This window comes from Schistocerca piceifrons, chromosome 7, assembly GCF_021461385.2.
Source record: "Schistocerca piceifrons isolate TAMUIC-IGC-003096 chromosome 7, iqSchPice1.1, whole genome shotgun sequence".
NCBI classification, from domain to species: Eukaryota; Metazoa; Arthropoda; class Insecta; order Orthoptera; family Acrididae; genus Schistocerca; species Schistocerca piceifrons.
The window spans coordinates 399423545-399444651 of NC_060144.1; the positions used below are offsets into that span (position 1 = coordinate 399423545).

General features: G+C 43.5%; 1 protein-coding gene across 1 annotated transcript in view; it reads left to right on the forward strand.

Moving 5' to 3' along the window:
- The first annotated feature begins 9234 nt into the window (after positions 1–9234).
- The window catches only part of LOC124805121 (myrosinase 1-like), a 217336-nt gene continuing 205463 nt past the window's right edge, over positions 9235–21107 (forward strand). The window contains exon 1 of the mRNA XM_047265573.1: positions 9235–9362. The gene's annotated coding sequence lies outside the window, so the exon portion shown is untranslated. The remainder of the gene's footprint in view (positions 9363–21107) is intronic.

Genomic DNA, 21107 nt, shown 5'->3' on the forward strand with positions numbered 1-21107 from the left:
TCGGTTGGGGCCACCCAGATCACCCGACATGAATCCCATTAACCATTTATGGGACAAAACCGATAAATCAGTTCTCGCAAAAAATCCTGCACAGGCAACACTTTCGCAGTTGTGGACAGCCGTAGAGGCAAAATGGCTCTGTATTTTTGCAGGGGACTTCCAGCGACTTGTTGAGTCCATGCCACGTGCAGTTGCTGCACTACGCCGGGCAAAAGGAGGTATGACACGTTATTACGAGGTATAACATGACTTCACTCACTTCAGTATACGTACAGATTGGATAAGATCGTGGTACGCTACAACTCGATCTCACTCCCGGCGCAGCCAATAATTCCCTTCCACCTTCCATATAATTAGACTGTTAAAACTGCAGTGTGGTTTCTGTGTGAGTTGGAAGACGAAGCTAATGAAGTTTCCTCCCAGACGGCGTGACGTCGTGCGAAGACTTACTCGAGGCCGCTAACCATACGTTCCAAGCGATGTGCCGCGCCTGACAAATTTTGCAATATGTCACGTCACTTACCAGCAAGGAAATATTTATCGGAGGATCTGCATCAATTCTCGGACCTACTGCATTTGTGAAAGAGTTTGGGCTAACAGTCGCCAGCCTTGTTCTGAGCTCGCGAGATATTGTTAAAGTATTAGGTTGGTGCATAAGTTCGTAGGGTTTTCGTTTTGTATGTCGGTGTTCCGGTTGCTATGGGTTTATTTATCGATTGTGATTTTTATTTGTGGATCACTGTTGCTATTTGAGTTATGTATTGTCATTTGGAGACGGTGAGTACAGCTGGGGACGCTAGAAAATGGAGTGTCAAGTGGATAAATCGGAACATTTCTGACATACTGTTCTGTTTGAGCTCAGTAAAGGGGTGAAAGCAGGGAGGCAGCCAAAAATATTTATACCGTATGTGTGGATAAAGCTGTTGGGCAGAGAAGGGCAAGAAAAATTTTGTTGGTTTTAAGGAGGTCCTTTTTGACATTAGTGACTCTCCACGTTTAGGACGACCTTTGAGGTTTGAAAAAGCGCATTTAAAAGCATTAATCCACAATGATCCACGTCAGTGTACTAGAGAACTGGCAAATATCACGAACTACCATCATTCCACCATCGTGCGACATTTGCATGCAATAGGGGAAGTTTAAAAATCGGGTGCACGGGTACCGCATGCTCTAAGCCAAAATCACAAAAATCAGCGGGTGGCCATATGTTCATCTATGCTTGTTCCTCATCGGCTGGCTCGTGAACAACATCGACCAGTCCTTTCCTGTACCGTTAATGGTGACGAGAAATGGTGTCTTCCTGCTACTATAAGGAGAAGAAGTGAATCGTTGAGTCCAAACAAAGCAGCAACACCCCGTACGAAGACCAACGCGCATCCACAGAAGATAATGTTATGTTATCTGGTGGAACAGTGACTGTGTGTGTGAACTAAGAAATGCTTACCCGAGTTGTCATCATGACATTTATTGTTACAGGCACATGCCGAGAACAGCGACTAAAGACTGCGTGAAGTGGTGCTACTTCACGATAACGCACAGCAGCGTTTTTCCAGACTGACAAAAAATACCATACAGGAGTTGGGAAGTCATTCCGCACCCAACTTATTCACCTGATGTTGCGCCCTCAGATTTTCACTGTATCCGTTCTCTATCGAACAACCTTCAAGGAACTTTCTTTCAGGACGAAAATGCGCAACTAGCATGGCTCGACGAGTTCTTTGCCCCCAAAATCACGTGATTTCTACAGTTGTGGAATAGAAAAGTTACCCCAGCGTTGGCAGACTGTTATTGATGACTAAAGTCTCTGTTATGTGTATCTGTTGTATTTATTAAACTTACGGATTGCGCCACGAACTTACGCAACACCCCAATAACCACTACTCCAATACCAACGATAAAAACCCTGCACCAGACTAAGTGCTCTCAAAATTGATCTCAAGATTTTAAAACAAGGAAACGTATACCGCTAACAGTCAACCGACCATCGTTCCAACCGGTATTTTGCAACTTACTCAGAAATCTCCTCCAGGAAAGGACACAGCTTGCAGTAACAGACGGGAAGTCATCGAGTGAAACAGAAGTGATGTCTAGCGTTTGTCAAGGAAGTGTTATAGGTTCTCTGCTGCTTCTATTTCATAGAAAGTGTAAACAGCCGTCTTGGATTCCTTGCAGATGATGCTGGTAAAGTCATCAGAAGATGAATTCGAATTACAAAATGATTTAATGAAGAGGTCTGTATAGTGTGAAAAGTGGCAATTGACCTTGAATAGTAAAAAATATGAGATCCTTCACATGAGTACCAAAAATAATGTGTTAAATTTCATTTACATGACAAAGAATACAAATTGAAGGATTGTCGATTCAAGTAAATGCCAAGGGCTTACAGTTACGAACAACATAATTTGGAAAATGTTGTTGGAAAAGGCGGAGTGGCCGTGCGGTTCTAGGCGCTACAGTTTGGAGCCGAGCGACCGCTCCGGTCGCAGGTTCGAATCCTGCTTCGGGCATGGATGTGTGTGATGTCCTTAGGTTAGTTAGGTTTAACTAGTTCTAAGTTCTAGGCGACTGATGACCTCAGAAGTTAAGTCGCATAGTGCTCAGAGCCATTTGTTGGAAAAGGGAACCGTTTCATTGGCAACACACTTAGAAGACTCAACAGGTGTACTAAAGAGACTGCCTATGCTTTACCAAACTCTGCTAGAGTTCTCTGAGTGGTATGTGACCCTTAATAAACAGGATTGACGCAGGCCTTCGAAAAAGGTCAAAGAACAGCAGCTAGCTTTGTATTATCGTGAAATAGCTAACAGAGTGTCACAGATATTATTCTCGAGTTGGGGAGCACTCATAAGAACAAGTAAGTTTTACGTTGGGACGAGATGTTTTCATGTTTTCACAAAAGTCCAATCACTGACTTCCTCCTCTTCCCACGTACATAGTGAGAAATGATCATTGTAATAAAATAAGATAAATCAGAGCTCGCACAGAAATATTTAGGTGTTCATTTTCCAAAGTGCTTCTGGAAAGTAAAATGGGCGGGAAATGGCCTGAAAGGAGGTCTGTGAACCTTCCGCCCAGGACTTGAATGTGAACTGCAGAGTTGTGATGTAGATGTGAAGATGATAACAGTACAATGAACGAGCATCAAGAGTCACAAAAAAACAGCACAAAATTCCCACTGAAACAGAGTTTATTAGTTTCAATAAAACTCTGCGAAGCCCATCTCCCTCTCATCACCTCCTCGAGCTGGCTTGTAACTTTACAATCTAACACGAGATCTCTGCCTATCAATTACACGAGGAATATCTTGCACGTTGCAATATCCACGTAGTACAAAATAGGAGATAAACTAACCAGAATTTCACGTTCAGGAACGGGAAGGTGTTCAGTATTTCTTGTAAACTTCCCGTGCTGGCACAAAAACTTGGTTAAACACTGGATCACTAACCCTAATAAGAAACCTGTAACACACTCGCAGGGGGCCCATGGGAGGAGTGCTGCCGACCGAGCGAACAACTGACTCCCAAATTTCCTAAGCTCGGAGCAACTCCCAAAACAGTTGAGACACTGAGACGTTTCAGCCATCAGGCCAGATGTGTTGAATGACTTCTAGCTTCAGTACATTTCTCTGACAGAATTTTCCACATTTTTATTTCCAGCGACACTGTACCAGGTAAATCGGAGTGTCTCTAAACCTTTACCCATGCTTATTGATCCAATGTTGAACATCATAAAACATACGAAGTTTCAAAATATAGCTTTTAAACGCTGAAGATGGGCATCTAGCCGACACTGATCTAAACTTATTCACGAATAAATAATCTTTTGTCGAGACTTTGTCGATATCTGAATCACAAACAGGTTCTTCAGATTTATTCAAGTTCCAACGCACCATGTATCCAAAAAAAGAAAAAAAAAACTAGAATACAATAGCTAAAGGTCCAGTTACCTATTTTGCCTCAGAGTTCCCTCAGTTGCAACCGTCCATAACCCTAAGGTCACATCCATTGCCCCCAAACAATGACGCTAGGAGTAAAATAATATGTGCCAAGCAAAACATTGGGAAGAGGGGACCTCTCCCCATATCTTCACCACACCCGACAACAGTGGTCAGCCGGGGTAGTACAAAACCACGATTCATCGCCGAAGACAATGCGACACCATTCATCAACAGTCCATGATTCCCAGTGATGGCACCACATCAAACGCTGTCGTATGTGTTGTGGTGTTAAGAGCAGCCTACGCATCGAACAGTAATTCCTTAAACTAGCTGCTGTTAGTCTCCGACCAATAGTGCTGGATGACAGGGAACGTTGCAGGAAGTCCATTATTTGTTCTCGTGATGGCAGCTGCAGATCTGATTGAGTTACGGTATGCTTGGAGCACAATACGGCGGTCTTCACTTGTGGTGGTCAGAGTGGTCGACCAGTATTTTGATGACAAGTTCAAAAATGGTTCAAATGGCTCTGAGCACTATGGGACTTAACATCTATGGTCATCAGTCTCCTAGAACTTAGAACTACTTAAACCTAACTACCCTAAGGACATCACACAACACCCAGTCATCACGAGGCAGAGAAAATCCCCGACCCCGCCGGGAATCGAACCCGGGAACCCGGGCGTGGGAAGCGAGAACGCTACCGCACGACCACGAGCTGCGGACTTGACAAGTATTTCTTTCCTCAGGTCTAACAATGGGGCGCTGTCACATCCGAATATTGCACGATTCAACCAGCCGGCCAAATGGAGAGTTACAATTAGGCCCATTTCAAACTCTGTCTCATACTAGTACGCAGTATCTCCATCTTCTCCACAGTGATCGCTCAACGTCCGACGCTATTCACTCCCCTTTCATACCACACCAGGCTGGCAAGAACTCTAAACACGAACAATAGTGATGCATCCTGACCGCCGTTCTGCCTGTTACAGAGAATTGCAGCTCTAATCATTTAAATACTCGCCGACTGCATGTCCGACCGTGTCCTCTGAGCGCTTTCCTTTTTTTTTTTTTTTTTTTTTTTTTTTTTTTTTTTTTTTTTTTTTTTTTTTTTTTGCAGGTAGTCTATACGCACAAACACTCGAAACCAATTTTAAATGGAGGACGCGGCACTTTTTTACTTTATCCTCTGTGATTTTTCTTTGTAAGTGATGAATAACGGTAAAAACGTCTTCCACCCATAGAGCTGACTTGATTACTGCCGAAACTATTTCAATCAAAAACTTTTTTATCTATTTATGTTGTTATGTATGTTGTAGGCTTTTTCTTTGTCCAGGCATTGTAAATTTTAAATCATTCTTTGCATTCACATATTTGGTCTCTGTTATGGGAGAGCGCTCGTAGGGAGATATCAGATCCTCAAGCAAGCTTCGAAATGTGTCACGAAACAAAGTAAACAAGAAAATAAAGGATAAGAAGACACAAAGGTCACAAAACCCGTTGTTACAACATGCTTGAGGCGAGAATTGCTTGTGTTCCGACAATGCCACCGTCCCCGGCTTCTGTACATGTACGGTCTTCAGCATACTTAGTATTTCAGACCTCTACGTGCCGCACAGTCAACCGATCATTAATGTCGCCGATCCACACACACGCTTCTTGGGTGGCAGCTGATTTTACGCGCCGGCATGTAATGTACAACCACCGTGAGTAGTCGATTACCGTTCTACTCATGTTGAAAGAAAATTTTACTGAGCGCGTAAGGGCTGTAGACTCTTCTGCAACTCAATGATTTACATAATGTCTGTTTATATTGCGTTTGTATATTACATTAGAGTATATCTGTTACTGTCATAGCTAATAACCATATCGCCGCTGGTATAGCTTCTTTACAGTTTTTTTTCTTCCTGTCAGTGGCCCAACCAGACGAAATGTTACTTCGAGTCACGAGTTATTAAAGGCGATACACCTTCCCAGGTTTGTCTCTTCCGCCACGTTCACGAGTGCCCTGCGCAGAAGATATTAATGCTTTTTTACGAGGTCGTCTTTACTTGAAAATATACTGGCTGTGGCGAGTTGTGCTAGTAGAGATGACACCTTCATCGCTGGAACAGAGTAAGTGGTTCAGTCTAGCGATCGTCAGATGCCGTCGCCAGAGGTCGCCCGATAATATCGGCCGACAGTGTGGTCATAGTGCGTCTGATCTCAGTCAGTTTTTGGCAGGTTGAAGAATGTTAGGTTAGGTTAGAATCTCTTCTATGTGTGAAGTAGGTTAGATTTGAATCTGCTGGGGTGGGATGGACAACAGTACGCCTCTGTGCTTGGAAACGTACGCTGCATTGTCGCTTTTGCTAACAAGGACGCCGAATGCATGTGGATGAGCTATATCTGTCTCGAAAACAACTGGGCGAGTACTGTTCACTCTGTCCTCTGCAAACGGAATAGCCAAACAAGTTTTACGAACGTATGGGATAACGGAAGAAACGCTCTGTCACATACTCGACTCGTGATGACCTTCAAAAGCAAGATTACAAACACTCCTGTTTCGCTGTATTTATTTAAAGCTGTGCAGACATACGTCAATTAACCTCCAACGACTGTCAGTCAACATACCTGTGAAACACAAGCTTAAAGTTTAGCACATGATATTCTGAACGCGTAAAGCACTGAAAAGTGGAAATACTTACCGTACACCATTTTGTAAACCACTTCATATCACCAACCTAGTAACACAAAAGCCAGTAAGTGGTAATAATACACTACTGGCCATTAAAACTGCTACACCACAAAGATGACGTGCTACAGACGCGAAATTTAACCGACAGGAAGAAAATGCTGTGATATGCAAATGATTACCTTTTCAGAGCATTCACACAAGGTTGGCGCCGGTGGCGACACCTACAACGTGCTGACATGAGGAAAGTTTCCAACCGATTTCTCATACACAAACTGCAGTTGACTGGTGTTGCCTGGTGAAACGTTGTTGTGATGCCTCGTGTAAGGAGGAGAAATGCCTACCATCACGATTCCGACTTTGATAAAGGTCAGATTGTAGCCTATTACCATTGCGGTTTATCGTATCGCGACATTGCTGCTCGCGTTGGTCGAGATCCAATGACTGTTAGCAGAATATCGAATCGGTGGTTCAGGAGGGTAATACGGAACGCCGTGCTGGATCTCAAGGACCTCGTATCACTAGCAGTCGAGATGACAGGCATCTTATCCGCATGGCTGTAACAGATCGTACAACCACGTCTCGATCCCTGAGTCAACAGATAAGGACGTTTGCAAGACAACAACCATCTGCACGAACAGTTCGACGACGTTTGCGGCAGCATGGACTATCAGCTCGGAGACCATGGCTGCGGTTAGCTTTGACGCTGCATCACAGACAGGAGCGCCTGCGATGGTGTGCTCAACGACGAACCTGGGTGCACGAATGGCAAGACGTCATTTTTTCGGATGAATCCAGGTTCTGTTTACAGCATCATGATGGTCGCATCCGTGTTTGGCGACATCGCGGTGAACGCACATTGGAAGTGTGTATTCGTCATCGCCATACTGGCGTATCACCCGGCGTGATCGTATATGGGGTGCCATTGGTTACACGTCTCGGTTACCTCTTGTTCGCATTGGCGGCACCTTGAACAGTGGACGTTACATTTCAGATGTGTTACGACCCGTGGCTCTACCCTTCATTCGATCCCTGCGAAACCCTACATTTCAGCAGGATAATGCACGACGGCATGTTGCAGGTCCTGTACGGACCTTTCTGGATACAGAAAATGTTCGACTGCTGCCCTGGTCAGCACATTCTCCAGATCTCTCACCAATTGTAAACGTCTGGTCAATGGTGGCCGAGCAACTGGCTCGTCACAATACGCCAGTCACTACTCCTGATGAACCGTGGTATCGTGTTGAAGCTGCATGGGCAGCTGTACCTGTACACGCCATCCAAGCTCTGTTTGACTCAATGCCCAGGCGTATCAAGGCCGCTATTACGGCCAGAGGTGGCTGTTCTGGGTACTGATTTCTCAGGATCTATGCACCCAAATGGCGTGAAACTGTAATCACATGTCAGCTCTAGTATAATATATTTGTCCAATGAATACCCGTTTATCATCTGCATTTCTTCTTGGTGTAGCAATTTTAATGGCCGATAGTGTAATCTGTAGACAGCTAATGCCAACCTACCACAAGCCAAAAAAAGACGCACTACACTAACTTTCTGCATAAGATAAGCCACCCTTCGCTTCCCGCGCCCGGGTTCCCGGGTTAGATTCCCGGCGGGGTCAGGGATTTTCTCTGCCTCGTGATGACTGGGTGTTGTGTGATGTCCTTAGGTTAGTTAGGCTTAAGTAGTTCTAAGTTCTAGGGGACTGATGGTCATAGATGTTAAGTCCCATAGTGCTCAGAGCCATTTGAGCCATTTTTTAAGCCACCCTGCTCACTTCAACTAATTATTTTTTGAGGTTATAATTTACGCATAAAATTTCCAATAAATATTCTGCCTAGTTGTGGTGTACGATAAAGCTGCGATTTCAGCCGATATATTCTAAATTATATTCCAATTATGATATTTTCACCCTCAGGATGCCACAAACTCGCCCTTTCTTGGAGTAAACTTACCAGTTTAGCACAGTCTATATTTCGTGTGTGAGAATGTCGGTTGATTTGACCAAAGAAAAGTTTAATTTCCCCCGATTGTCGTCCGAAGTGTGCACGTCCGGACGATGAGATCGGCTACAGTGTAACCGCGCTCTTAGTGGCGTACTGATTTGAAAAGGTCGGCCGATGTCGGTCCTTAAGGGCCATACGTATGCACCAACCGACAGTGCAACCGACTGAACGACCGATTTCGTATGTAGCCTACACACGCCTTCACTCAGCGATAAAAGCGCCACCCTGTTCCTATCCCTACGTCGAATATTTTGTTATCTCACACGCAGACAACTGACGAACCTCAGTCGGAAACTTGACACGACAGCGTTACACGCGGTACAGTATACTGGGTGACGAGTGGTTGGCCATAACAACTACCCTCGTTCTGTCGGTCGGTCGGTCGGTTGGTGGGTGTGTTGGGCTCTTTAGTTGCGCGGATAAAAAAGTGTGCTTTTCCTTGCGTATGAGGCGAACACAGGTACACGGCGACTACTTGTAGGCGCAGAAGTGTAAACCCACTTTAGACAGCATCTCGCGATATACTGAGCTGAAGCGAGAGCGCGTGAGGATCAGCTGGGCGATAGCAGCAGGAAGAGCGGCGGAGGTGCTGAGTCATCCAGATGGCTGCCAAGGTCGCGCCCAGGCTAGCCAAGGCAAACCAAGCCGCCTACCAGTCGCGACGCCGCCGTCAAACACGCAGCACGGGACGCGCGTTGCTGTACTGTGCTGTGCCTGCACTGCTGGTGCTGCGACCTTCTTGCCTGAGGTAAGTTTTCCGGCAACCTGCTTCATCTCCTCTCGCGGCGCGCCAGGAAGCCGTCAAAGTTCCCAAGCGGCGCTGCCCCGCATAGTTCGACATCGGGCGTGTCTTCAAGCGCTGCCCCGCATAGTTCGACATCTGGCCAGTCTTCGAGCGCTTCGTTTGACCCACCTAAAGAGGGAAACGAACAATTTAGCGTCTGCATAGCAGTGTCTCGTACCGTGAAAGCGACGCTTTGCACATGAGAATCAGGCAAGAAAGTTTTACACTTACTGCTTACTCCGCCGTCTTTTCAACGGTCGAAGTACAGTCGTACTGAAGTGAATACTGGTGCTGTGTTTATATGGATGACATCTGCACGCGTGGCTTTAGATACATGTTTACGGGAAATGCGCTTGCCTATCTCGTGCAGCCACTGGCTTCAGCTGACCGGCTGACCTCGGAACACTTATCTGTTTCTATCAGTCGATTATACGTAGAAGCGTTGTGGATTACGTGAATGGAAACAGCGGGTAAGGCTCGCCGCTTTAGGTCCACCTGCTGTTCCCTGCAGTCATTGAAACTGTTTAACCCTGAGAGTATACACCTCGGTCACTCTGATCCTAGCCCGCATCTCGTGGTCGTGCGGTAGCGTTCTCACTTCCCACGCCCGGGTTCCCGGGTTCGATTCCCGGCGGGGTCAGGGATTTTCTCTGCCTCGTGATGGCTGGATGTTGTGTGATGTCCTTAGGTTAGTTAGGTTTAAGTAGTTCTAAGTTCTAGGGGACTGATGACCATAGATGTTAAGTCCCATAGTGCTCAGAGCCATTTGAACCATTTGAACTCTGATCCTGGAGATTTTTGTTTGCTATTATGCACACGTCACTGCAAATACACAGCCCGCTGCCGCCAATGCAAACTCAACATTGAGGGAGGTCTAGTAGAGGATGGACGTTGGAAATAGTGACACAGTGGTGCTTAATTAACTCGACAGAATTATTTTTTGAATGTTCACTGTGGCCCTGGAGGACACTTCATGTAACTGCTCTGTCCCTCAGTTTGAAGATAATTTGTGTGAAAATGGTATAAGGGAATGACATTTTACTAACAGATTATGTTATACGGGAAGCCTTGCTAGAAGAACTTAAATGTGAAAATGAAATAAGTGATTTTCGTGATGAAAGTGATTCTGAAGGTCGATACCCATACAGTAGTTATGGATAATGGCGAATCTAATCAGTCTACTGAATCTTCAGATAGCGATGAAGTAAACAGAGTTGCTCACGGCAAGAATGCTCATTGTTGGAACACAACTGTCCCTAAACGTTCAGGTCTGCCATATACCGATAACTTGTAGTCCATATTCCGAGATTGCGGAAATAATGAATGTAAGAGGTTTTGGACACCTCAGAATAATCGTGTAGTATGTGCGTTTCTTTAAATGAATAGCTTTTTCATGTAATTAAACTGCAAACAAAGTCTTTAGATCCGCATCACTTTCAGGTTTCTACATTGAAAAGTTTCCATGACAGTTTTTACTAAGCCTCGAATTTTGGAGGCATTAATACTAATATTGATTGAAAACGTACATGAGAAAGGTGAAATAAAATGAGATTAGTACATCAGAGTCCAATTTCATTATAAAATATACTATTTTTCAAGCACTTTCGCCATCAGATAATTGAGGGCCACTGTGACCCTGGTGCACACTTCGTGCAACAATTTCAGAGGTGTACAGCACTAGTGTTAACGACGATCGAAAATAACTGCACTTTTTCTGATTATCGTAATGCGCTAGCAGTTTTGGGGTGTAAACAGAATATAATAGTTTCCAAGGCTACAGATATGCTGTTGATTGTACACAGTGAATTCAGGAAAAACAAAAGAGAGTAGTATCAAGAAGTGAGGTTTAACTTGGACACCACGAGCATTTAGTGATTTTGAGGAGACCTGCAAACTAAAATCTAATGACTTAAACTTTCGCTTGACAACTAGCACTTTGAAAACATGATAACGGAAATTATCGAAAGATTTGACGTCTTTTAATCTTCGCATTTTATTTCTCTCTTAGACCCCTCACTACAAAGAAATCTTTTCAGTTCATGTATTTGAGAAGTGATGGAATTTTACAAAGACCTCTATTTCATAAGAGTAAAGAACGAATTTCTTATGCTGTATTTTATTCGCCTGAAGAATTCAATGACAAATTCTAGCATGTTTATTACGAAACAGATAATTAGCTACAGCTCTTTCTGATGTTCGTAATTTGGCACAGATTCGCTACGACTGTGATCTGTACAACAACTATGAAAAGAGCTCGTTTTTAGCTCTGAATAGGACAACAACATTTTAAAGATGTTGCTTTCGTGGCGATCCACAGCCTATAGGGTCTGATAAAAGAATGCATCGTCCGTTGTGAACTGTATTGTGCTTTGTTAAAGTCGATTTTAATAAAGTACAATACAGCCTACAACAGACAATGTATTCTTTTATTAAACATTTTAAATGCTTACCCAACATCATAATGATGTCTGAGACGTGGTAGCTCCGTCTACGGAGAAGTTTGTTTTCATTTAAAGAGTGCTCCAACACTCTAGATAAATTCTTTCGACAAGAGATATGAACGTATTTTATTTATAAATACGCTACCATAATGAAATGTAAGAATTGTGTTGTATTGGCTACTGTGGGAGTCAGCATCGATACAAAAAAGAAAGGAGAGAAGTTGCGATGGCCGATGGCAGGAATCATCTGTACAAAACGCTTTCTAATTACGGCACTCTATTTCTAAAAAGAAACTAAACATAACTAGAAGTACTTTACACTCTATTACTACTCGCAGAACGCAGGCTAAGTAACGTCTTCCTATTAGTGCTGATGCTTTCGAAAACTGCATTCGAACTGTGGCGACCAACGATGGGCAGCTGGTTACATCAGAGATGATAGGGGCGATGAACTCTTCCTGGAGGTGTGGTGCTGCCCGCTGTTTCCATTGGCGCGCGGGTCAGCGCCTTTTTGATGCCGTTTCGCGGCGCTGCACTGAACTGTGTGCGGTCGATACTTTAGGACTGCACCGATTGGATGAAATATTACGATATGAAAAACAATAGTAGCGATGGAAGATACGAAGTACTAAGTTTTTATGTAGTAAAGCGGACATATGTTGATTGTTGTGTGATATTTTCTACGTAGATTGCACTTTCAAAGAACTGGTGGAAGTTTCTATGCTCGGAATAACGTATGAAACTACTTATAAAATAGAAAATTATTGAAGCGCTGTTTGTTATAACGGCTAAATGTGATTGTAACTCTCCTTTCTGCCACTTGTACCACAACGAACAGCACAGTCCACGTCTCATACTATCGCTACATACATATCTTTACTTCTATTACTTACATATATTTCTGACGCTACAACAATCCGACACTAATCCCTCTGTCGATTGTTGTCATGTGTCTTGAAAAGACAGTCATTCACACGATTGTGCAGTACAGTGTTAAAATCACACATAAGCTAATCAGCCATGTAATTCAAGGAATGAAACTTCCGTTTGGAAATAACGATGTTACCAACTGCTTAAACACATATGTTTTGTCAAGGGACACCACAGTCTTTGGATTCGATTCAGACTCTACCACACTCTGTGGTGTGGAAATGTGTTCCCATCGAAGCATCGGTGCTTGTTCTGGAACTCTTGGTACAGTACACCGTTACTTTCCAAGTTTACAGTTCTTGTCCCCACTTCTTTCTTAATAACGCTGTGTGAGGTGACGAGTGTGTTACGATGCAAGAAAACAATCGCGTGATTCAGGCCCTGAGGGCTATTCTCCTCGTAAATGTTATGCAGCAGTAAAGCTACACGTATATTTTGCATTCAGAAGCACACATTACATTCCACAAAACGACACAAACTTCCGTTTTTACAACAAATAGCCATTCTTTAGAGTTTAATTGGTACACAACAAGGAGGAATAGAGGCATGTTGCTATACTGTAATTGTTAACAACTTTAACGCTTTTACGCACTCTCGTGGTCTTCTGTCTTAGATAAGTTTGACGTAACTCTCCGCAATAAATTATACTCTAGGAAGCCTCTTCATGTCTGTATAAGTATTGCACGATACATCCACTTGTACCCGTTTTCTGTAGTTAGACCTTGATTCTCCCTCTACAATTCCTCCCTCCCCAACCCCCTTCCCCGATGATGCTGTAGGATGTTTTCTGTCGACTGGTCTCTTCTTTCAATCAAATACCGAAGATAACAAGTGCTCTTAGCTCTTAACGTCTGTATTTTAGAGCCCATGTTTACCAGACTTTTTTTTCTTGTTGTGTCCATACTATCACCTCTGAAAGTTGCCTACACTACAATATTAAGCAACAACAGTACTAGTAGACGTATTCCACCGACAGAATATCAAAACCATCTTCGCTTAAAACTTCCGACTCGATCGTTTCCGAACTAGCTGAAACGCTTACCCTTCTCCATCATCCCTGGAAGTTTGTAACATCATTACGGAATCGCCATGTATAACGCAGTTCTCTGTTCTCACAACGTCATCTTGGTCCAGCGACGATAATTCCAGACCCGCTGTTACTCGAGTTATCACCCAGCTGCCAAACGTAGCGGATGATTAACCGACTCCTACTCGCGAGACCCATGCGTTACAATATTTCTAGCTCACTATTAACGATATCTTTCTCTTTCAACTGATATAATATGCCTTCATAATGTATCTCCCTTATATCCATAATAACTGTATTACATTCTGACAATATGTAAGGGCGTAATTTCATGATATATGAATTCTTACGCGCTGCAGATGTACATGTAAGTGGACATTTTGAGGTTTTTCATCACGAAGTGGTGGAAAGCTTGTACAGTTTTAACGTAAAAACAATGAAATGTGCGTATGGCATTGTTGGCTGCGAATCCCATTCTGGGCAGTTGGCCGCCCGGAGGAAGTCTTCATCTGACACCACTTCAACGGTCTGGGCATCAACGATGACGAAATGATGGTCACACAGACACGCAACCGCGACCAGAGAAAAATCCCCCGTCCGGCCGGGAATCGAACCCGAAGCACCAAGATCGAGAGTCAGCAATGCTAACCACAAAACCACGAGCTACTTACTTAACTTTTAAAAATAATTAATGACTTCAGTTTGCAATGTAAAAGAAGGCTGCTTGGCAGTACGAACATTTTCATTAGTTATCTACACAGCACCGTTCTACAGGGCGAGGCAAATAAAAGTGGCACAGAGAAAAGAGTTCCAGGGTACAAAGAAACACAGCAAAGGAAATGGAGTACTAACCTGACTATAGCAGATGTCGAAAGTGACGACCACACATCTCTTGGCACTTCTGAGCCCGTGTCAATAATTTGCTGAAGGCAGACCGAAGCTGGACAACTGGAACTGCTACAGTCTCGTACGAAACGTTCTGCTGCAGTTCTTGAAGGCTATGAGGGTTTTTGCGATACACCTTAGACTTCAGGGCTTCCTCCACAATGTAATCGCATAGTGACAGACTGAGCTCTGCTGACAACTCTGTCAGGCGCGAAGAATGTTCATGTGCGCTCCAAGGTTTGGCCGGCTGTATGGGCAGTTGCTCCATCCTGTTGGAAGTCAGCTTGGATGTGAATAAATCGCCTCAGCTGTATTTAGTCCTTTATTATTGGATCGCTACCGGTTTTGTGGCACTAAAAGCCACACCTTCAGATGACTAATGTTTTAGTTATGTGAGTACTATCATTTTGTGTTCTCATGTAAAAGTTTTTAATAGTTTTCAAATTTTTTTTTAAATCTTAAAATAATTTACGATACCAGTGTATATCTCAGAGCTGTTATTCATTCTGGGTTTATTGTTATACAGATGTTTACTTGAAGATGTGGCTTTTAGCGCCACGAAACCGATAGTGACCCAATAATAAAGGACTAAATATAGCTGAAGCGGTTAATTAATACCCAAAATGGCTACTGATAGCTGTGGTTGCCCTACCTAAAAGTGGGCTGCAGAAGCATGCCAATTGAGGCTTAAAGCACACGTCCAGTTCAATAGGCTGTGTCTCAGAATGGTTGCATCCAAAATCATATAAAGCACTCGTTCCGACAAAGATTGGCTATGCCTGAACACTATATTTCCGAAGTTATGGCATATTGTGTCAGATGAGAAATACGAAGTTTGTATGCAAAAAATGATCAGGTAAATAAGGGATTGTATTTAGCCCAGTTGGCATTTTCCAGGTTAGTAAGCGGGCAGCAGTATGATTGGGCCCGCGAGCACATTGGGGACGAAGGGGGCAATTTAGAGATCGTATTTGTGCTACACATCAGGGTAAACTAAGTAGGTTACGTAATAAGAGGCATTAGATTGTTCATCAGTATGTCACTGAGTGTAGTTTTGACTTTCGTCGTAGGGGGAGCGCAACATTTCTGATATCAACTTTGATAAGAAAGAAAGATCATTTTTAGAGGAAGGATTGTCATACATCAATGATATGACCAATCAACAAGGGAGTAGTTCGTTGATCTCCCACACCGTTTCTGTGCCACATTCTGCCAACATAGCCACGCCACTGCCTAACGCTATGAAGTAGTTATTGGCGTCAAGAAAATAATCGAGGGAGGTCGTACTGACTACAAAGGATCTGGTTTAGTCAAGGAACGACTTTACAGTGACAAGGCTGTTTTGGACAGTAATAACAAAAAACTCGACGAACATAACGCGCTAATCGTGCAGTCGGACATAAGAAGCACAGCCGTTATCTTAAGTGAAGATCAGTATGTGATTAAAGTGCAATCTCTCTTTGTAGATAATGGAATTTTTAAGTCTACTGTAAACCTTACGGATAGATACTTGACCAGCTTAAAAAATGACTCTTAATACAACCACTACCTTTCCAAATCCGTTCAAGAAGAAACTCATTGTTCCTATGAACCCAGTAACTCCAAAACTCCGAGCTTTGATTGTTGTTGTTGTAGTTGTGGTCTTCAGTCCTGAGACTGGTTTGATGCAGCTCTCCATGCTACTCTATCCTGTGCAAGCCTCTTCATCTCCCAGTACCTACTGCAACCTACATCCTTCTGAATCTGCTTAGTGTATTCATCTCTTGGTCTCCCTCTACGATTTTTACCCTCCACGCTGCCCTCCAATACTAAATTGGTGATCCCTTGATGCCTCAGAACATGTCCTACCAACCGATCCCTTCTTCTGGTCAAGTTGTGCCACAAATTTCTCTTCTCCCCAATCCTATTCAATACTTCCTCATTAGTTATGTGATCTACCCATCTAATCTTCAGCATTCTTCTGTAACACCACATTTCGAAAGCTTCTATTCTCTTCTTGTCCAAACTCGTTATCGTCCATGTTTCACTTCCATACATGGCTACACTCCATTCAAATACTTTCAGAAATGACTTCCTGACACTTAAATCTATACTCGATGTTAACAAATTTTTCTTCTTCAGAAACGCTTTCCTTGCCATTGCCAGTCTACATTTTATATCCTCTCTACTTCGACCATCATCAGTTATTTTGCTCCCCAAATAGCAAAACTCCTTTACTACTTTAAGTGGCTCATTTCCTAATCTAATTCCCTCAGCATCACCCGACTTAATTTGACTACATTCCATTATCCTCGTTTTGCTTTTGTTGATGTTCATCTTATATCCTCCTTTCAAGACACTGTCCATTCCATTCAACTGCTCTTCCAAGTCCTTTGCTGTCTCTGACAGAATTACAATGTCATCGGCGAACCTCAAAGTTTTTATTTCCTCTCCATGGATTTTAATACCTACTCCGAATTTTTCTTTTGTTTCCTTTACTGCTTGCTCAATATACAGATTGAATAACATCGGGGAGAGGCTACAACCCTGTCTTACTCCCTTCCCAACCACTGCTTCCCTTTCATGTCCCTCGACTCTTATAACTGCAATCTGGTTTCTGTACAAATTGTAAATAGCCTTTCGCTCCCTATATTTTACCCCTGCCACCTTTAGAGTTTGAAAGAGAGTATTCCAGTCAACATTGTCAAAAGCTTTCTCTAAGTCTACAAATGCTAGAAACGTAGGTTTGACTTTCCTTAATCTTTCTTCTAAGATAAGTCGTAAGGTCAGTATTGCCTCACGTGTTCCAGTGTTTCTACGGAATCCAAACTGATCTTTCCCGAGGTCGGCTTCTACTAGTTTTTCCATTCGTCTGTAAAGAATTCGTTTTAGTATTTTGCAGCTGTGGATTATTAAACTGATTGTTCGGTAATTTTCACTTCTGTCAACACCTGCTTTCTTTGGGATTGGAATTATTATATTCTTCTTGAAGTCTGAGGATATTTGGCCTGTTTCATACATCTTGCTCACCAGATGGTAGAGTTTTGTCAGGACTGGCTCTCCCAAGGCCGTCAGTAGTTCCAATGGAATGTTGTTTACTCCCGGGGCCTTGTTTCGACTCGTGTCTTTCAGAGCTCTGTCAAACTCTTCACGCAATATCGTATCTCCCATTTCATCTTCATCTACATCCTCTTCCATTTCCATAATATTGTCCTCAAGTACATCGCCCTTGTATAGACCCTCTATATACTCCTTCCACGTTTCTGCTTTCCCTTCTTTGCTTAGAACTGGGTTTCCATCTGAGCTCTTGATATTCATACAAGTCGTTATCTTATCTCCAAAGGTCTCTTTAATTTTCCTGTAGGCAGTATCTATCTTACCCCTAGTGAGATAAGCCTCTACATCCTTACATTTTTTCTCTAGCCATCCCTGCTTAGCCATTTTGCACTTTCTGTCGATCTCATTTTTGAGACGTTTGTATTCCTTTTTGCCTGCTTCATTTACTGCATTTTTATATTTTCTCCTTTCATCAATTAAATTCAATATTTCTTCTGTTACCCAAGGATTTCTACTAGTCCTCGTCTTTTTACCTACTTGATCCTCTGCTGCCTTCACAACTTCATCCCTCAAAGCTACCCATTCTTCTTCTACTGTATTTCTTTCCCCCAATCCTGTCAATTGTTCCCTTATGCTCTCCCTGAAACTCTGTACAACCTCTGGTTTAGTCAGTTTATCCAGGTCCCATCTCCTTAAATTCCCACCTTTTTGAAGTTTCTTCAATTTTAATCTACAGGTCATAACCAATAGATTGTGGGCAGAGTCCACATCTGCCCCTGGGAATGTCTTACAACTTAAAACCTGGTTCCTAAATCTCTGTCTTACCATTATATAATCTATCTGATACCTTTTAGTATCTCCAGGGTTCTTCCATGTATACAACCTTCTTTCATGGTTCTTAAACCAAGTGTTAGCTATGATTATGTTGTGCTCTGTGCAAAATTCTACCAGGCGGCTTCCTCTTTCATTTCTTAGCCCCAATCCATATTCACCTACTACGTTTCCTTCTCTCCCTTTTCCTACACTCGAATTCCAGTCACCCATGACTATTAAATTTTCGTCTCCCTTCACAATCTGAATAATTTATTTTATTTCATCATACATTTCTTCAATTTCTTCGTCATCTGCAGAGCTAGTTGGCATATAAACTTGTACTACTGTAGTAGGTGTGGGCTTCGTATCTATCTTGGCCACAATAATGCGTTCACTATGCTGTTTGTAGTAGCTTACCCGCATTCCTATTTTCCTATTCATTATTAAACCTACTCCTGCATTACCCCTATTTGATTTTGTGTTTATAACCCTGTAGTCACCTGACCAGAAGTCTTGTTCCTCCTGCCACCGAACTTCACTAATTCCCACTATATCTAACTTTAACCTATCCATTTCCCTTTTTAAATTTTCTAACCTTCCTGCCCGATTAAGGGATCTGACATTCCACGCTCCGATCCGTAGAACGCCAGTTTTCTTTCTCCTGATAACGACATCCTCTTGAGTAGTCCCCGCCCGGAGATCCGAATGGGGGACTATTTTACCTCCGGAATATTTTACCCAAGAGGACGCCATCATCATTTAATCATACAGTAAAGCTGCATGCCCTCGGGAAAAATTACGGCCGTAGTTTCCCCTTGCTTTTAGCCGTTCGCAGTACCAGCACAGCAAGGCCGTTTTGGTTATTGTTACAAGTCCAGATCAGTCAATCATCCAGACTGTTGCCCTTGCAACTACTGAAAAGGCTGGTGCCCCTCTTCAGGAACCACACGTTTGTCTGGCCTCTCAACAGATACCCCTCCGTTGTGGTTGCACCTACGGTACGGCTGTCTGTATCGCTGAGGCACGCAAGCCTCCCCACCAACGGTAAGGTCCATGGTTCATGGGGGGAGGGGGGAGCTTTGATTAAGGTACATAAATTCGACTTGCCAACTTGTCCAATTGTTAACGCCCATAGTGGGGTTGGTTGCAATACTGAGAAGTTGCTTGCAAAGTACCTGGACCGGCGCTAGCGCCTCTCGATTTCCTTTAACATTCACGATAGGGGACAGTTAACTGAAAAACTTGCTAGTTTACATATCGCCCCAGGAACTCATCTAGCCTCCTTGGATGTCAAGAACATGTATACCAGTATTCTGGCCGATAAGGATTTAAGACCGCAGGGCGGAAGACCCAGCAACGAAATCAATGATGTACTCAACTTTTTGCAATTGGTTCTAAGGTTCAATTACTTCAGCTCTGGGAACAACATCTTTTTACAAAAACAAGGTCTTGCAATGGGATCCCCCATGTCAAACTGTCTTTCCAATATCTTCATGACAGGTTTTGAGTGGGACGCTATGACTCAGTTTCCAGTGTATGCTAGCAAGATCGTAGCTTGGTATAGGTATGTAGATGACATTCTCCTTCTTTTCTATGGGAAACGCGAGGAATGTTGTCAACTCGTGGACGAGTTAAATGGCTTACAAGAGAACATTCAATTTACTGCTCAGCACAATGAATGGGGAACGCTACCATATCTGGACCTTAAGATTACCTTAAGATATTTACAGAAAGGGAACTACCACCGTTATAGTGATTCATAGCTCCTCCAACCGCCCTACCAAGTACAAAATGTCAGCTTTCAGGTCGTTTCTATACAGGCTCCATAGTACCCCGTTGGTAAAGAGTGTCGAATCATACACTTCATAGTCTACAAAAATGGCTTTGACAGTGAGTTCGCCATTGGTAAGAAGAAAAGCCATCCCAACGGACAGCGCCATTATCAATGTCAATAGTCGTATGGCCGCTGGTACCATGTATCATAAAATTCCATATTTCAGCCATATTCCCGAAAAAATGGGCAAACTGTTGCGGTCTAAAAATATTGAACCGGCTTTCTTTACGCCCAGCAACGTTGGCACAAAGTATAGGCACAGAGAACATGCCACTTGTTCCAAATACACTCCTGGAAATGGAAAAAAGAACACATTGACACCGGTGTGTCAGACCCACCATACTTGCTCCGGACACTGCGAGAGGGCTGTACAAGCAATGATCACACGCACGGCACAGCGGACACACCAGGAACCGCGGTGTTGGCCGTCGAATGGCGCTAGCTGCGCAGCATTTGTGCACCGCCGCCGTCAGTGTCAGCCAGTTTGCCGTGGCATACGGAGCTCCATCGCAGTCTTTAACACTGGTAGCATGCCGCGACAGCGTGGACGTGAACCGTGTGTGCAGTTGACGGACTTTGAGCGAGGGCGTATAGTGGGCATGCGGGAGGCCGGGTGGACGTACCGCCGAATTGCTCAACACGTGGGGCGTGAGGTCTCCACAGTACATCGATGTTGTCGCCAGTGGTCGGCGGAAGGTGCACGTGCCCGTCGACCTGGGACCGGACCGCAGCGACGCGAGGAT